Source organism: Mustela nigripes, chromosome 8 (assembly GCF_022355385.1).
Source record: "Mustela nigripes isolate SB6536 chromosome 8, MUSNIG.SB6536, whole genome shotgun sequence".
Lineage (NCBI taxonomy): Eukaryota > Metazoa > Chordata > Mammalia > Carnivora > Mustelidae > Mustela > Mustela nigripes.
Genome location: NC_081564.1, coordinates 73,751,705 through 73,770,942, shown reverse-complemented (window position 1 = coordinate 73,770,942; position 19,238 = coordinate 73,751,705). Strand labels below are relative to the sequence as shown.

Genomic DNA, 19,238 nt, shown 5'->3' with positions numbered 1-19,238 from the left:
AGGACGGTCAAGGTGGAAGGACGGTCAGGGTGGGAGGACGGTCAGGGTGGGAGGACGGTCAAGGTGGAAGGACGGTCAGGGTGGGAGGACGGTCAAGGTGGAAGGACGGTCAGGGTGGGAGGACGGTCAGGGTGGGAGGACGGTCAAGGTAGAGGTGCTTAGCTCAGGAGCTCTGGTCTGGTTGCTCCCCGCTCCTTTTCTACTCGTCCCCTCCCGGAGAGCGAGGGCACTTTCTAAATCCCAAGCGGCCCACTAAGAATGTTCTGTGTCTCTTGAGCTCATCCCCGGCTGGGGGAGGAGGGTGCTGCTCCCATCACGCCCATTTTAAAGATGAGGAAACTAGCCCAGAGAGGTGAAGTCACTTTATTGGAGGTTGTGAAGGTTCATTAAATGGGTGCCCAGCCGATCGGTTAAACACGATTCTGGAGATATAGGTGAAGGTGTTTGGGGATGAGATGAACATCTGAGTTAGTAGCAGGAGTGGAGCAGATCGTCCTCCCTTGTGTGGGTCCCACCGCACATGGCTGAGAACTGGATAGGTCAAAAAGCTGAGTAAGAGAGAGAAGATTCAAATGCACGTGTAAGAAACATCATAGGGAGGTCCCTCGTACTTTTCACCCAGTCTCCTTAATAGGAGGATCTTGCAGAACTATAGTACAATACCACAACCAGATTTTAAAGCTAAGAATCATTCCTTTTCTTTGCATTTTTTTCAAAAGAAAGCATACAAATTGAACCTCGGTGAAGGGTAGTAAAGTTCAGACCCATAATTATGGCCGCGCCATGTGTTCGCACTGGACTGCCCCTCACGAAATGGTTTCCCTAGATCTGATGTTGAAATTTGTATTTTAAATTCGTGTTTTCTGCAGGCTAGCTCATCGTATTGCGGTGGGTGGTGGTGGTAAATAAAGAAATGAAAGGAAAATGGCTACTGTTAGCAATTTGAGAACGGCTATGAAAGGCTGGGCTTTCTAGGCCCTTACAGCAAGCTGGCCTCTGCTGCCCGGACATAAAGGCTGGTGTGGACCCAAACCTGGACATTTGAGGCAGGTGCCATGCCTTCTCAAGGGAGCGGTAGCCCGCAACTCCCCCAGGTGGGTGAGCAGGTCTCCCTGGGACATGTCACAGCACTGTGCCCCCTGGAGGCCACCCTCCGAGAACAGAGAGGGATCAGATTGGCTCTGGCCCTTTGCCTTCTGGGTTGGACAAGCTGAGGCCTGATCGAGGGGGAGCAAGCCGCCTCACGGGGGTGCTCCCGTCTCTGTATGCTCAAGGGTCTGACCAACCTTCCCCTAGTTAAGTTCCCCCCAAGGTTGGGGTGGTTGGATGGATCACAGCATCTTCCTTTAACTGTGTTAGAGTCCGGTATGGGAGGAATCCCCTGGAGGGAAGGCTGACCGTTCACATGCTTCCCTGAGGTTCAGTTTGTTTTTTCCTTCCAAAAAGTGGAAGGAGCACGTTAAGCTTTGTCTCTCTGTGGTGGTGGTGGCGGCGGGGGTATCTTTTTTTATGCCAGAACTTTAAAATGTGCTCCTTGAGCTGTGCTTTCAAGAACACATATTTCTCTCCTGCCAGCTCTTTTCCAAGCATAGTGAAGGGAGCATTTCTGTAATTTCACTGCAGAATGTAATTATTGTTTAGTTCCATTTCAGATACATCTGGCACTCATTTTCTGTCTTCATCCTCCCTCATTAAAACATGTCATAAAATGAAGGGGTTGGCGCAAGTGGGAAGAAAAGCATCTGGGGACCCAAAGGCAGGCTTTCTTCATTAAAAATGTGTCGGGAGCCCTGTAGGAGCGGCTGGGGAGGCACTGGTTGGGGTGCCTGGCTTGTGATATCAGACCACAGAGGAACTAGAGGCTTTCTCTGCTGTGGATGGTGAAGACTGAGGCATTTCATCAGGCACCCTGACATTGACTTCCGGTAAAACTGACCAGTGTATCTGGACCTGAAAAATATAAGCACGCATATATTTTACAAAGCCAAACCAATTCTAGGACCAACGAGCACCATAGGAGTCCCACTGAAATGTCGTAAAGGTCCTTCATCCCTTGCTGTGGAGGCATGACCTAAAATCTAAGATCAAAGCAGAACCTGTACAGCTAAATGAAAAAGACTGACAGGACCAAGGGTTTACAACAACATAGAGCAAATGGAACACCCAGTTATTAATGGTAGGGGTACAAAATGGTACAGTTACTTTGGGAAAGTTTAGCAATTTCTTATAAAGTATATACTTGTGCAAACAATTCTATTTTTTATAAAAAAGAAGATTTATTTATGAGAGAGAGAGTGTGGGAACGTGGAGGAGGGCAGAGGGAGAGGGAGAGAAGAGTTGATGCAGACTCTGTATTGAGCACAGAACCCCTGTGACGCTCAATCCCACAACCTTGAAATCATGACCTGAGCTGAAACCAAGTGTCAGGCATTCAACTGTGCCTCCCAGGAGCCCCAACCGATTCCATTTTTAGGTATTAGACCAAGAGAAATGAAAATACATGTTCACACGTAGGCTTACGCGTGAAAGTTCCTAGCAGTTTTATTTAGAGCAGCCAGGAACTGGGGGCAACCCAAACTTCCATTAATGAGTGTAGAAACTAGTTGTGATAGATCCATTCAATGGAATACTCTCCAGTGTTAAAAAGGAATGATCTCCTGATCTGTATTAGCAGAGGAATTTCAAAACATTGTGCTCGATGAAAGAATCCAGACATGAAAGATTATGTGATTACATTTATTAAGATCTGGGGAAATGAATTTAATTTACAGTGCTCGGAAATAGATCAGTAGTTACCTGGGGCTGGAGGAAAGGGAGTGGCAATTAACTGGGAAGGGGCTTGAAGAATCTTTGGGGGTGATAGGAATGTCCCTTCTCTTGATGATGGTGGTGATTCTATGTGTATATAAATTTGTGAAAACTCACCCAAAACGTACACTCCAAATAGGTATATTTTGCTGTATATAAATTATACCTTAGCAAGGTTTATTTTAAAAATAGTTTGAGTCTCATAGTTCTGGGATATGAATTTTAATATTCAGATGAATTTTAATATTCAGATTAAAGTTCTCTTAGGCTCTGCCCTTCATTTCACAGGACAGAGGACTAGAAAAGTTGAGACTTTCTAGTCCTTATTTGGTTTCTTAACTCATGGTATAGTCTTCTTTCCAATGTACCAATCTGGATTCTCCATCAGAGAGTAAAAATGAAATACCCCAAAATGCTAGTGTGTTCTAGAAGTGGAGGACTTGATATCACAAAGTTCAGCATGGAGGCTCATATGTGGGCATCTCCACCTAGCTGGAGAAGTCCTATCCCCAGGGGTTCTCTCCTCTTCTCTCTTTCTGACACCCAGTGTCCCAAATCCATCATACCTGCCTCATAGGTAAAGCCTCCTGGGATCACCCCAACAATTGCTTTCTCTTCTGACACTTCTCAGTAGGTGCACACTTGGTAAATGACTGCAGCAAAATATCTTGAGTTGCGGTTCAATTCTTTCATTACTAGTTTACCTTATATGTTGGCATATCTTGTTTCACCAAATACACGGCTGGTTTCTGTACAACCGAGGCTGTATATTATAAGTGCCTTCATTCTCTCTACATCTGGGCACGCATTAGGTCCAATGAATATTTCTTGAATAAATGAAACGTTTTTTGAGGACAGCCTCCATACCCAGTGGTTCTTGTTGCTGAAGAAGATATGGGAGAAGAGGGATATCTGGTCCTTGTTACCAAGGAGCTCAAGTATCAAGTGTCTGGAAGCCAGGTCTCAAAGGGAGAGGCAATACTGCAATCACTAGGAGTGGTTCTCAGTCTTGGCTGCACAGGAATCATCTGGGAAATCCTAAAATAAATGGACTCCTGGGTCCCACTTGTAGATCTTTTGACATGATGATCTGAAGGAGGGGCCTAGGTGTTCAAAGTTTTGTACATTTCTCCCAGATGACTCAAATATGTAGCTGAGGAAATAGAAGGTATATAATCTGCTTCCTAAATCCCACTCATCAACAAAAATGAGACTGGTCCCAAGAGCATTCTTCAATTGGGGATAGGGTATCAGATGGGGAGTCAACTTTGCCTCCCTAAGTTCCAAAAGGAACTTTATGACATCCTCCCCCAACATTCACTCTACCAGCTGCTCTGTTAGCATTTCCAAGAGAAGACAGAGAGCTCCAGAATGTTCATTAAGGGCTTTGGCAGACCTCAACAGACAAGATTAGAATTCGAAGAGAATTCATTCCTTTGTGTGGCGAAGAAGAAAGACAGCGGATATTTACAGCCTTGCGAAGCTGATCCTTTAAGAGAAACACAGAGCTCAGAGCTTGTTCATGGGTTAGATGTGCCTTTCTACTCCATGCCCTTGAAGGGAGTGTTCCAGGTGACTCCAACCCTGTCCTTCTACTTTAGTACAGCCTTATCATTTAGTCACTATGGAAGGGGCTAGAGACCCAGCCAAAGTCAGATTCATCACCTCAGGTCCTACAGAAGGAAGCAGGGATTGGTAGAATCCTCTCTTGGGGGCTTCTACACCCAGTGGTCTTTCTTGGGGAGCTGGAGGTTTTATCATTCTTCATTCCAGTAGTCTCAGCCCTCCAAAGCCCTGTTTCTCAAGGTGTACATTTGAGTCACCTGAAAGACTTATTGAAAATACAAATTTTTGAGACTCACCCCAAATCCTCTGGCTCAGAGACACTTTGGTGGGAGGCCTGGAATCTGAATTTTAAATAAACTCTCAAGATGATTCTTTTGTCTACTTAGGTGTGATGAGCACTGATAGAAAAGAACGAGCACTGTACTTGGAGTCAGAAAGACTGAATGTAAGTTCCCAACTCTCCCACTTTCTGTCAGGACCAGTCATTCAGTCCGTCTGAAGCGCCATAAAAAGGGGCTACTTTTATTGTGAGGGTTACATGAAAATGTAAAATGTGAAAATGCTACACACAGTGGGCCTTACAGACGCGTTAGATGAATCTAAAGATGACCCTCTGCTTGGTTTCTTTATTCTTAACCTTTTATCATGCAAAAATTCAAATATATGCAAATCTAGAGAGGATAGCATAGGGAATGGAAAGTCCTCATTACCCAGTTTTCTTGTACTTTTGGTGGTTGTTATAATAGAAAAAACGATCTTCTAAAGTCGTGGTTCTCAGACGGTGGTTTCAGTCGAATGGGACCTTGTTAGAAATGCAAAATCTCAGGTCCCACCCCAAACCGAGAGAATCAGAATTATCCAGCCCCCAAAAGCTCTCCAGATGATTTCCATGCTGATCAAGTTTAAGAAATATTGCTGATTGCGTCCCCTCTGGGTCCTTTAACATGATCCTCTCTTTTCTACAATTAATGTAATTTGTGGTGAGCCCTAAAGGTTTGAGCAGAGTCAGGGCTAATTTCTTTTCTTTTCCTTCTTCTTTTTCCCTCTCTTCCTTCCTTCTTCCTTTCCTTCCTTTTTTGTCGACTAGTTCATACGTAGGACTCTTAACCTTCCGCATTAGATCACCTTTGTAGTCTATCTTACCCCTCAATGCAGTGCTTTGAAAATAAATCGGTCAATATTTGCGGAGTGGAAAATAAATTTCTTGCCTAATATCATTCCATATTTCCCCAACTGTATTTAGCACAATTTCTATATACCACCTTAATTGTTCCACTTGGAAATTAAATTTTCATCTGAGGCAAACATAAGTCAATGACTCGGGAAACTGGAATATTAGCACCCATTAAATTCTTACCATCTTCTAAGGGGCTCATATCCACTTGCTTGAGCCACATAGACAGGAGCATTGGTTACCTCTGTGGAGTGATTTAGGATGAACTTGGAAAGGACCCCTACCTACGAACTCCACTGGCTCACCATATTGCTGAAACCTCACCAGCTGAGATTTATTCCTTTGAATTTAAGGCATAGGTTTAATTAGGTTCTCTCGTTAATTAGGTTTAAAGTGAAAATGCTCTGAGGGTAACAGATATCCATTTTCCGTCACCGGCATCCCATTGGCTATATTAGCTTCCTAGGGCAGCCATAAAAAATTACCACCAAGCGGATGGCTTGGAACAACAGGAAGTTATTCTCTCCAGCTCTGGAGGCTCTAAGTCTGAAACCAAAGTCTCAGGAGGACCGTGCTCCCTCCAAAGGCTTGAGGAAAGAATCCTTCCTTGCCTCTCCCAGCTCTGGGGGCCCCAGGCATTCCTTGGCTTGTGAGAGCATCGCTCCAATCTTTGCCTCCCTCCTCTGTCTTCACATGGCTTCTTCTGTGTGTCTCCATGTGTGTCTTCTCCTCTTCTAATCAGGACACCAGTGGTAGGATTTAGGGTCTACCCTAAATCCAGGATGATCTCTTCCTGAGCTCCTTAACTCATTACACCTGCTAAGACTCTTTCTAAATAAGGTCACATTCTGAGGTTCTCGGTGAGCATGAACTTGGGGGTGGGGTAACAACCCTTTAAGCCACTACACTAGCAATATATTTCAGGGTCAAGATTGCTGAGGAAAGCCATGGAGGAGGCTGAAGAACAATCTGGGGTCCAGTTAACTGTCCAGCTGAAGCCGCATACAGGAAGTTTGCTCAACACAAGCGCCCCAGTGGACCAGAGGGATGGAGCAATGCCAGAGGGGGAGAGGGACCCACAAAGGCAGGCCAGAAGGCCCTGAGATGACCCGCACTGACTTGATGCCCATAACAAGGTCGGTCATCATCTTTCCCCCTTCACTGGTCTTGAGTCCAGTTGCAGTTTTTCACAAACCCCACCCCATCTGTTACGAGAATATTCTGATGATTGCTGTCCAGCTAATGCCCAACTCACTGCCTGACAGGTCCTGGGGCATCACTTGAATCCTGTTCTTAATTTCCTAATAGCCATCGGTGTTCATTTTGGAACATCTTAAGATCATGTCCATTAGAAAGTTCTCTTTTTCTTTTTCTCCCGCGACTTCCTCCCTAATCAGCAGTGGGGAAATGTGCCTGATGTTTGAGAAAGCATACGGCTCTTTGTTCTCCCCTGTCCCACCAGCTGTAGCTTCATTAGCATCAGGAAGTGAACTTCCCAGCTTGGTCAAGAATTTCAAATGTTGATGACATCACCAGCCTCGGCTTCTTTGACTTTACTTTTCCTTCTTGAAATAACTTCCTTAGCTTCCTCCATCTGTCGCAGTCATCGGGAACCTGTTGTACCCAGTTTGCCATGGAGATTCAGAGATCAGCACAGCAGAGCTCTCGTCTACAAGGGTCTCACAGCCTGGCCTGAGAGATGAGCCAGGGACAGGGCCATGTATCTATGAAGCCAGCTATGCATGTATCGTATTGAAGGCTTGGAAATACCACCCCCGCCCATATCCCTTGATGTATTTGAACCGTAACATCCCTCTCTGCTCCCAAATTCCCACCATTCTGGAGACTGGGTAGTGTAGAAGGAGGCAGGATACTTTTTATTTATTTATTTTTTGCCTCCTCATGTCCCTGAGAGAAGGATTTGAATATTAGTGATAATAGCTAATATTCAATAAATGCTTACTACCCGTGAGGTACTGCTCTTAGCATGTTAGCTGCATGACTTAAACAATCCTTACTTCATTTCCATTTTCTGGTCTGGAAACTGAGGCACGAAAAGATAAGTTACTCGCCATGCCGCAAGTTCGCACTGCTAGGGAGTGAACGCAGATGCCATTTTCTCTTAGAAATCAGGGCTTTGGCTGTTTGCTCTCATGTCAGCTGGTTTTGCTCAGCCCCGTAAAAGCCCTCGAGGGAGAGGAGAACTTAGCCTTAATAAGTAAAGGCAAACTTGTCTGAGGTCCGGAGTGAGCCCTCCCAAAACGGAAGAGGAAGCTCTAAAGACCTCAGACCAGGCTCTTATGAGGACAGGTGAGTAGGGGCCGAGTGTGAGGCACCTGGAGACAGGTAGGCAACCCCCACTCTCGCAGCACCGCCTTATTCGGCTCTCAATGCCACATACCAATGGTATGGTCAAGGCAGTCAAGAGGAGAAAAGAGAGTTGAGGACAAGCCATGTGGTACATCCCCATTTAGGGATGGGAATGGAAGTGTCAGCAAAGGAGAGAAACAATGATGGGAGCAAGGCAGAGCCCTGTCCTGGAGGTCTGGGGAGGGGAGTAGTTCAGAAAGGAGGGTGTGACCATGGGTCCCATAGAGGCAAAGAAAGCGAGGAAGACTGAGAAACAGGCACTGGCCCTGGGTGTTAGGGCATTTGGAACCTTCTGGAAAGCTGACTGGTTAAAGGATTGTGGGTGAGTCTGACCACGGTGGGGGTGAGTGGCAGGTGGTGAATGGTATCGAGAAAGTTCTAAGGCTTCTCTTCTTCATTTGGAAGACAGAATAGAAAGAGGAAGAGGGAGAGCTTTGGGGCTTGGCGGAGGGGCTGGTCGAGGTAAGGCATGGTCTGAGAATGATTCACGTAGATGTATCATGTGGCTAAAGAGTGGAACGCAGGCCTGGAGGCAGCAGGGAACAGGAAATGTCTGGAATGCCCAATAATAGGGCAACACAGCAAGGCACAGCCATATGGGGACATATTTTGCAGCTGTGAAAAATTACATTTTTGAAAGATATTTAACAACATGAAAACTATTTAACATGAAAAGTTTTCCCCCAAAATAATATAGGGAAAAGAAGGGTGAGAAATGACGTGATGCTTATAAGCATCCTAATAAGGAAATATTTTCATATTCCAATTTTTTAAAAAAAATCTCTGTTATGATTCCAATTTCCTTGAAGATGTGTGGGTATTTGCACTGGCAGGAAATACACCAGAATGCATGTGACTTTTAAAAATTATTTTCTCTATGTTCCAAATTTTCTAAAAACAAACATGTGTTCCTTTTACGATAATTAAAAGGAGTACAGATGGCTGGTAGCTTGGGCTAAACTAGTCATATTATTGTGCCTCTTACTCGGCTATCTCGCTCTCTGGGATCAGAGAGGAAGTGCCTTCCCCGAGGTGACACAGGGGAAGCAATGGGACGTTATATGTGGGTCACGCACTGTGTCCTCCCCACAGTGGGGCAAATTGAAGGGTTGGGAGGCCACGGGGAGCAAGCAAAGGGCTTTTGCATCTGGCTGGAGAAAGGAAAAAGCACACAAGGAGGAAACAGAGCTCTGGTGATGTGGCTTTGCCTTTTTAGGGAAGGCGTCCATCTGTGAGGGCTGGAGTGAGTGGAGAAGTGGGACCTTGGAGAGGGAACAGGCCACAGTGACTGTCCATTGCTTTGGGCAGGAGTCCCTGGCTTGCACTGGAGAAGCCTGTGTGCTCGCCTAGAGAAGGGAAGACTCCATTCAGCTAGAAGTAGGGGAGCCCCTGAGGACCCGGCACCTGCTGGAACCGTCAGTATTGCTTCTCTAGGCTTGGTGGCTCACGTGGGGCTGGTGACCTGCTAGGGAATGGGGAGCGACAGGCCTGGACGGTGGGCTGCCCCACTGACCCAGCCCCTCCCCCCACTTCCCCTCTTCATGGACTGTGGATAAGGGACAGTGCTAAGAGGCGACAAGAAGGAGCAGAGTTCAGGTGTACGGCGGGGAGACACAGAGTGGAGGGGTGGGTATTTGCTGCCAGACAGCCTTCAGCTCTAATAAACTAGTGGGGGCAGCAGGTGTCCCGTGTCCTTTGTAGGCATATGAGTTGCATGGGGTTGGGGGGGTGGATTCCTATGTCTACCTTCTCTTTCAGTCTTTGACTTGCCTGTTCCCCACCACAGAAACAACTTTTCTTCCCTGCTGCTCTATCCCTTCCTTCCTGCCCCTGCCCACTCCGTTACCGGGCCGGTTTCCCACTTTTCTACCACTCTGGGCTGCTGTGCAGGGGGGGACCTCTGGAAGAATGGCCATGCCTGAACTCTAGTAGTATCATTGCTAAGAGGTGATGGGGGAGGCAGGTCATGTAAGCATGTCCCTTGGATCAAAAAGGCAATGATACATCAACAGGGCTAGGCTATACTCCCCAGTTATTTAATCAAATACTAATCTAGATATTGCTATGCTGACATCTAAAATCACTTGCCTTTAAGTAAAGGAGTTTACCCTGAATAGTATGGGTGGGTCTCATCCAATCAGTTGAAGACCTTAAGAGCAAAAACTGTGGTTTCTTAAAGAAGAAATTCTACCTTAAGACGGTGGCATCAACTCCTGGGAGTTGTCAGTCTCGCCGGTCTGCTTACGAATTTTAGCCCTGAGAGCCTAAGCCCTGACAATCACATGAACCAGTTCCTTGAAATAAATCTACCTATCATCCAAAATCTATCATCTATGTGTCTGTCTGTCTGTCTATAATCTATCTATCCATCCATCCTTTGCATTTGTGCATGTCTATGCACGTGCACACACTCTCTCTCCTTTTGGTTCTGTTTCTCCAGAGAACCCGGACTGATACAGCCTCCCATTGGCCACAATGTCACAGAAGCCAGCGGGCAAAGGAGCTTCCTAAGTGCCGCGCAGAATCGGGACGGCCAGGAAATGAATGTGATTAGCACAGTCTCTTGTCTGAAATGGCATTCAGAACTCTCCTATTCAATATTTTCCTGGAATGTTCCTTTCTTCTATAGTTCCCAGATGTTTGCACAGCAAAAGCAGCTAGCCTTTCTTGAGAATTTACTATGCACCAGGCCTCGTGCTAGGTAATTTCCATGTAATTTCTCATTTAATCCCCTGGACGACCCAGGGAGGTAGATACTATTATTATCTGTTGTGCAGATGAAGAAACTAAGAAGTGAGGGCACCGGGCATTTAAATCACATGCCCAAGACCACACGGAAGCCAGCCTCCTGACCCCTTCCTTTCAAAGGTTGATCACTCATGTGGGTATCCTGGATTTGCATTGGGGGTCTACTGTTTACTGTCTTCGTAGCATTGAGCAAAGCCATGAACCTGGCTCAGATTCCACTGCCTCGTCTATAAAATGGGGTATGAGGGAGTTGAAAGGATCAGAGGAGGTCACGCGAAGGCTCGTACCCCGTCCACACACACCTGAGCATCTTCATTCATCTTTCTGCCCTTTTTTTCTCCCACCCAAAGGAGTTCCCATATGTCTTTCTCCTTTCACTTAACCGCACTCTGTTCCCATTTTTACGTCTTTTTTTTTTTTTTTTTTTTTTTTTTTTTTTTTTTGTCTTTCACCCAGTATATGCCACCTAACTCTGTCGGGCTTGACACCCAAACATGGTTGTGTCTGGGACGTGCCACCCTCAGCCAGTCCGAGGGCTGGAAGGAAACAAGGCACGATTTGCCTTTGTCTGGTGCGCATACAGTAAAAAATGCAGGCTGGGAGCTTCCCCAGCTAGGATTATGGCATTTTCCAGAAGCACTGAATTTACTTCCAGCAGGCTCTTACCGGCTCCTTTCATGGAATAAAGGGTTTGTCTCTATCTCCTTCTTACCCTGTAAACCTGTGTTCACAGCTAGCTGCTTTCTTGCACACAGTGCATGGATCATGCAATAAAACATGGCCTTTTGGTTTCTTTTCTTCAAGTATTGATCACTGTTCTGAATTTTCCATTCCAGCTTTGTCCTGCTATGATTTATTTTTAAAACAGGAGGCAGGCCATTCCTTCTCAAGCTTCTCTTCCTTTCTTTTGTTGTTTTTCATTTTTACCTACCTACTAACAAGAGAAAAATAGTCATAGGATCTTAGAATATTAGAGAAATAACTCAGGCCTGTATTTCTCAAACTGGAGGATTCGTACCTCTGGGGGGGAATCTGTGGCCAAGTATCCGGGTATGGTTTTTAAAATACAAATTAAGTGCGGAACAGCTTTCTGGAGCATCATTTTCCCTAAAGATTCAGCTGAGAATATGTTCATATTAAAACAAAGACTTATTATGGAGTTGATTGCAAAATCCACATGAATTTTTAGGTTAAAAACTGAGATTCTTAACTCAAGGACTTCACGGAGAGGGAGAACAGAGTAGAGCAGCTGTTGATACCAGAGCTCCCAGGAAGCTTATGACTGGTTTATTAATCCAGGCTTCCAGGCTGGAAATTTAAGTCTCTTTCTTTCTTCTTTTCTTTCTTCTTTTCTTCTCTCTTCTTTCCTTCCTTCCTTCCTGTCTTTCTCTTTCTCTCTCTCTCTCTCTCTTTCTTTCTTTTTTAATTTTAGTGAGAGAGAAGGAACAGAGGAGAGGAGAGGCACAAGCAGACTCCATACTGAACGCAGAGCCTGACGCGGGGCTGGATCCCATGACCCTGAGATCATGACCTGAGCCACAATCAAGAGTTGGATGCTTACCCAACTGAGCCACCCAGGTGCCCCTTGAAGGCTTTTTCTGAGCAGAAATTAAAAAGAGCCAGAAAAAAGAGTCCCTTTCATAATATTTGGTGAGCCCACCTCCCAAATAAAAAGGCAAGGTTCCCACTGTGATTTCTGCCACCTTTTTAAAGATTAAACAACCGAAGATCACTGTAGTCTTGGATATGGTGGGTCAGTGCTGAATTTCATATCTGCCTCCTTTAAATTTGTCTCTCTGGACTCTAGAACCTGGCAAGCTAAAATCTACCTTCCTCAGACCCCCTTGCATCTAGAGTATGAGAAGAGATTTGGTTCCACCAATAAGAAGCACTTGAACAATTTTAGGAACCGGAAGGGAGCTAGAGGCCATCTCCCCGGGGCTGTGAGCTGCTTTTCTGCGGGTTCGTAGGTTACAGAGGAGTCCTGCAGCAGCCCTTCCAGGGTCTGTCTCCAGCTTCGCGGCAACTGAGTGACCCTTGAGCTCTTGTAACTTGCGGTAGCCTCCCGATCCTTGGATTGCATCCCTGGCAAAGTGTTCTTCAACGTAACTCTTCCCATGACGGCCTCCTGGTTCCGTGGCTTCCTGAATATGGCGAAGCAGTAGTGTCCTTGGCATGTCGTTTTCTGAAGGTGCTGAGAGCTCAGCACAGAATCCCAGAGCCCAGGCTTCTAGCCCTTCCACTGATTGTGAAAGCACTCCATTCCCTGTATTAAATCCCTTTCTTCTCGAATATCTGCACTGATTTCTGTTTTATGGCCTGCTGCTAACCCTTGAGCAAGTCAGTAGTAGGTGGACGGTAGCTAAGACTGCCAGCTTTTTACTAATATCGATTCTCTTTAATTCTGCAGCTCCAGAGCTTTAGCTGACTATGGGGCTAGCTGGCATGAGACTCTTTCCAAGTCTCACTTGCAACAAGATGTGACCATGTGAGTAAGTCTGGACCAATAAGGTGTGATCAGAAGTGAGGCATGTCTTTTACAGATCCTGCGCTCAAAGGGGACAGACACGCACTCTCTTCCTCTTTTCTCCTCGTTCTCTGGGTGGGATGCAGCTGGGATGGTGGGAGCTAAGGCAGTCCGCCTGGACCCGGAGACAAAAGCCATGTGTTGAGGATGTCAGAGTCACGTGAGCAGGACAGCCTATGTTTGGACAAGTATGTGACAGGAAAATAAAATTCTATACTGAAGCTAGGGCTTGGGGGAACTCTGTTACAGCAACTCAAACACAAATTTAACATGTAGAACCTGTCATTTTGGAAAAGAATCCAATAGGAAAGACCAAGATATAGTGAAAAGGAATTCAGAAAACAGAGACAATGGAACAGAAGAAAACTTTACAACAACGACAACAACCCATAGTTAATATTCTCGGGGAAAGAAGAAAATAGATCACATCCAGAGAAAAAGAAAAATATACGTACTTCAAAAAAAAAAGAATATTTAGAAATTTTAAAAAGAGCTCTTAAAATCAGATAATCAAAGATTTTTTAAAGCAGGAGACAGATTGGAAAGCAAGGTAAGGAAATCTTTCAGAAAGAACAGAAAAATCAAATAGAAGGAAAAATAAGAGTGAAATCATCAGAAAATTGAGCAGTCATTTGAATAGGTCCAAGATCCTACTAACAGAAATTATTGTGACTAAAAACCCAAACTGAAAGAAGTGAAATAATTAAAGACACAAAAGAAAACTTGTCTCCACAGAGGCATGAGTTTCCAAATGGAAAGGAGAATTAAGTTCTCATTATAATGAAACACACACCAGTCTCAGGACACCTGGCAGCAGGAGACCATCTTAGGGCGATCGGAAGGAAAAACAGGCTCACATGTGAAGTGTCAGGCATCAGAATGACCCCAGGCTCCTTAACAGCCGCTCAAGAAGCCAGAAGGCACTGGGGCAACGCCATCAAAATTCTGAAGGAAAGTGATTTTCTGTTTAGAATTTTCTGTCTACTCAAATTATCAATAAAATTTGCTCATTCTAGAGGAAAGTATGCTCAGACAGGCAAGATATGAAATAGCCTTTTATTCATCCATTAGAAAAAAGCTTTTGAAATGTCATCCTCCCCAGGGCGGGAATAAGCCAAGAAAAAAGGGACATGAGATCTAGGAGACTAAATGGAGAGTTAGGAGTTGAATTGGGTCTCCCCAGAACTCCTATGTGTTGAAGTCGTAAACCACATCTGCATAGAGGGGCAGCACCGATATAATGAGTTACTATGTGGTTGTTCTGGAGTCGCGTGGACCCTACCCTAACATGACTGCTGTCCTTACAAAAAGAACTCTGTGTTAAGGTTCGAGTCGTGCCACCACAAGCCAAGAAACTGCCCGAAGTTGGGAGAGAAGACTGGCAAAGATGCTCCCTTAGAGCTTTCAAAGGGAACACGGCCCTGCCAACGTCCTGGTGTCAGACACTGAGCCTCCAAAACTGTGAGGGAATAAATTTCTGTTGTTGAAGCCCCTCGGTCCGTGGTGCTTCGTAAGGGCCATGCAAGCAAACCAATATGGAGGCAGAACACGGACAGATAGTGGGAAGAGCGGCTCCAGAATGAAAGTGAGCCGCAGGCCTAGGAACAGCTTGTCTGCTCTGGAGTGGGAAGTAAGAGGCTCCAGTAATGGTGTCTTCAGGAGGAAAGCCAAGTTCATGTATTATTTGTTCTGTTTTCCCAAGTGGAAAGCAACACAGGGAGAAGATTTATAGCTCTGTTGGCAACTTTGGGGAGAACTAGGGATGGTACACACACACACACACAAAACCAAAATCAAAAACAAAGAATAAAGACAACCCTTGAGACCAAGATACACCCAAAGGCACTGTATTTAGAGCACACCCCATGGCCTGGCAGTAAGCACTAGCTAGTTGGGATCTCTGACTATCCGCTTCACCAAAAATGATGAGGTAGCCGTACTGTGGGGATGGACATGTGGGCAGGGGTCGGCAAAGGGGAGCGAGCTTGTCCTCCCCCACAATAAACACCAACAAACAATATAAAAAGTCAATGAAATCAAGAAGTGCAGCACAAGGACATTAACTGAGGAAACAGAAGAGTTAAAAACAAAATGGCAGCCCCGCGGGATTAGGGTCGGGGCCGGCTAGTTTTGGATGGAAGTCTTCTAGCACTCTTTAATTTCAAAGTGTTTGCCTGTCTCACTTTGAAAAAACAAAAACAAAAACAAAACAACAACAACAACAAAAAACTTTTGAAACACAGCCTTCCCTTTCCTTTTTCCTTACCAACAGGGGAGGCAGAGGTAGGGCTAGATGTGCCTCACTTATCACAGTCAGGTCCCTGATGGCAGTTGTCATACCCGATAGCCTTCTCTTTAGTTCTGTTTCACGTGTCACCGTTGCGCAGGGCGATGTTTTGTGCCTTACTGCACTTCGTCCGATTTGCTATGAGATGGATGGCATGGAGAGCTTGTACTATTAAAATTTTATCATCTAGGCTACAGATAAAGATGGGTAATCTGAAGACCATTAATTCCCTTCTGGAACTTTCTATCCATCTCTGTCTCTCTCTTGAGACCATGGCAAGCACTGGGCAAACAGATCCTGCTTTTGACTCTGCACACGTTCAGGCTCAGTTATGGTATCAGTATAAAGCTGGAGGCTGACATTTTGGAGGGAAGGAGGAGCAGATCGCTGAGGGCTTGCTGGCTGGCGGTGGCCCCCAGAGGGGGTGGATTGGGGTGAAGCTCCCCTGTGCCAGTGCCCTGAGGTTGCAGCTCATCTGCATAAGCATCCATCCATCCATTTGTTCAACAAACATTTATTAAGTGCCATAGCGCAAACCCAGGAGGCACAAAACAAATGTTTATCAAATAAAACTGCCTGGCATGGAACGAGGACTCGCTGAGGCAACAGAGCACAACAGAGTGTCCCTGCCATGTTGCGTAGGAGATGCTGGGTGTCTGACCCCTGGCCCAAACCAGAGCAAGCTGGCTTGTCACTGAGCCCGTCACGTGGGGCAGAAGCAAATGCCTTGCTGAGGTCTCAGGTCGATTACATCTATAGCTTGCACCTTATCTACATGGCCTGTCACTCTATCATAGAAGGAAATTAAATTGGTCCGACTTGATTTACTCTTTACACGGCTGTGTCCATAAGCTCCCCAGGCCTTGCCCCCTTCTGGCTGACTGCACATTGATTGCTTGATGATTTGTTCTAGCATCTTCCCTGGAAGCCAGGTTAAGTTTAACGGGCTGTAAGGAATGTGGTCATCTTTTTCGACCTCCTAAATGATGGGCATCGTGTTTGTTCGTTGTGACGCTCCCAAGGTAGCACCCCTTCTCTGGGAAACACTCGGAGTAATTGCTAGTTCCTCCCCAGTGGTCCCAGCCGATTCCCTCCAAGTCCGTTCAGTTCATTCCAGTGTCCCCGTGGGTTTTGCTCCAGGCAGCTTCTTGCAAAGGATGCTCTGCTCTATTTCGGGTATGGGCCCCCCCCCCCCGGGGCGTGTCACAGGGGGTGGGACTCCAGGCCTGGAAAGCAAACCCCAGGGCTGAAGACAAAGGAAGGTTGAAAGAAGAAACCTGCAGACTCATCAGCCAGGCGTGGGGCTGACCGATCAGAAAGCCTGAGAATTATTGGGAACTGGTCCCACCAGAGACAAAATGTCTGCTTGTGGTTACTCTCCGAGTGTAGCCCGCAGACCTCACATCAAAACGTATCATCTTTTGGTAAAGACAGAAGTAAAAGATACACATTAAAACCTCTGCTCCTTTGTTACCGGCTTGCCCTCTTAGTCTGTAGGGAAAGGTATTTTCCCGGGTTTTTCTTTTGTGTAATGTAAATGAAGAAGACTTCCGGTAAAATTTCATAAAAGCCTGTCTAGTCTTTCTGCAGTCTAGTCTTCCTGTGCCTGCAGGGTCTGGCCCCTTCTTTGTTCCTGGGTGATTCATTCTGTTCCTCCCTCTCTCTCTACCTACCCCATCTGCTCCCACCTCCCCACCTTCCGGTCCCAGAACACAGCACCTTCCTGCTTCTCTTCCCCCACCCCCACCCCCCGCCCGCTTTCCATGTCCCAGTGTTCTTCTTGAGTCCCCTGAACAGATTGTTTAAAGGGCATTTGCTATTTCCCATAGTTCTTCACCTATTTGAATTTTTCTGTATGAAGTAGTGAGAAACTTCTTATGAATTCCTTCAGTTTATAGAGATCTGCTTTGGGAGGTTCTCTCCGGGTCTCTTTTCCTTTTTTTTTTTCATGACCACCTTCTAGTTAGGATTGTAGAGTTTTGCACCAAGATCGAAATCCCAAATCCACTCCCTTCTAGGAAATGAATCAAGATAAAGTAAATTGCTCCTAACGTATCCTTAGAAATTAGTGATTCTTATTCTAACTTATTCTGTGGATATTTTAATGAAGAAGAGATTTTGTGTTACACACACACACCGCACCCCCAGATGCCAACCTGGCATTTCTTTGGGTATCTTATTTTCCAACATCAACCCCTAGATTTATAGATTAACTATACGCTTCACTGCCATTAAAAAAAAGGTTTAATTTTTTTTCCCATGAAGGAACCAAGAAATTCCAACCATAGCCTAAAATGTCCTTCTAGCTTTATTTCTTCCCAATATTCTCCCCTCCCCATCCCCCTTACACACAATGTCCCCCACCTCTTCTTTTTCTCCTAACTGATCCTGGGAAGATGAAACAACTTATAAGAGTAGAGGCATGATAAAAACCTTGCTTGACCTCCTGCACTGTCCTGTCTCTCTGCCCGGTCTTCCTCACTGGTGCCATCCTCTTGAGAAGCGCCTGGTCTCCAGAAGGCTATGTGCCCCTTTAACTCAGCAAGCTCCTATCATGCCTTAGAAATCACTTATTAGGATTCTGAAAAATTGGGACATGTGACAAGTAAATGTTGATGATTCAAGAAGAAAATCAACATCTGCTATGCCAGCCAGGGAGGTGAGGTCAGGGTGAAGAGGGGCATCAGGGGACCATTCAATGAGCTCCCAAAAAAGGGAACAGCACAGTAAGGAATCAAGAGGGTAAGGTGCGGATGTTTTCCGCCAGTAACATCTGGCAGAGAGAGAACGCTGAGCTTCTCCATAAAAAATATAAAAGAGAGATGAGGAAGGCCCATTTGGGGATTTGATCCAAGGCACACCAACATAGGGAAATGGGTAGACATCTTCCTGAAATGGCTAAGTTCACTGCTAAATTATTAAAGTGATGGGATGCCCGCGCCTTCACTGGGAAGATGGAGAGTCCTTCCAGAAGGCACCAACATGGGGAAATCTGTTCCTGCACTCAGCTGAAGTTCTGAGCTCCTTTCCAGTCAATTGCTTGTGTCAATAACAATTCTTCCCTAAAGGGGCAGGCTTTCCAGGGCTGTTCCTCCATTTTAATAGTTTGCAAAGGGAAATTAAAGTGAAATTGAACTCTGTTCACCTTCCTTCCTCCCACCCCTGCCGCAGTCAACGCTGAGCAGCTGGCTCAGGAGCACTCAACTTTGGCTGCACGGTATGATCCCTTGGAGAGCTTTTGAAATGCCCACCCCAGACCAATTAAATCAGAACCTCAGAGCAGCTGAAGTCTTAGAACTGCCCCAGGATGCCATGTGCAGTCAAGCCTGAGAATCGCTGAGTTGCTGGTCTGTATTTTTGGGTAACGCATCTTGAGTGGGGCCGAGATGCCTATTGGGCAGTCTTCCCCCACCACCCCCAGGATATTGGCTCTGTTGCCTCATTCCAGGGGTTGCTGATCTTCCCATGCTTGTGACATCCGTAGGAACCCTGAGATTTCTGGCAGCACTCTTGAAATGACTCAAAGACCCAGAGTCACAGTGACCAGCTAGCAATTAGCACCTGTTACTTTGGCATCTCTATAAGTGGCTATGAATGCTCCTGGGGAGTGGCCATTCCCTACGGGTTGGGATGCCTTGCCCCTGTCAGATCTCTCTTGTACATTCTCAAGACAAAGCTCTTCCTTGCTCCAGTGAACACTCCTCCTTCTTTGGCATCAGCCTGACATGCTATGCTTCCAACCTATTTCTCTTAACAAG

At 45.9% G+C, this 19,238-nt stretch overlaps 1 long non-coding RNA gene across 1 annotated transcript in view; it reads left to right on the top strand.

The window, feature by feature from the left end:
- The window catches only part of LOC132023645 (uncharacterized), a 24,357-nt gene extending 12,127 nt beyond the window's left edge, over positions 1-12,230 (top strand). The window contains exons 2-4 of the long non-coding RNA XR_009406012.1: positions 4,761-4,819; positions 6,473-6,684; positions 12,099-12,230. This is a non-coding gene — a long non-coding RNA (uncharacterized LOC132023645). The remainder of the gene's footprint in view (positions 1-4,760; positions 4,820-6,472; positions 6,685-12,098) is intronic.
- Positions 12,231-19,238: the final 7,008 nt, after the last annotated feature.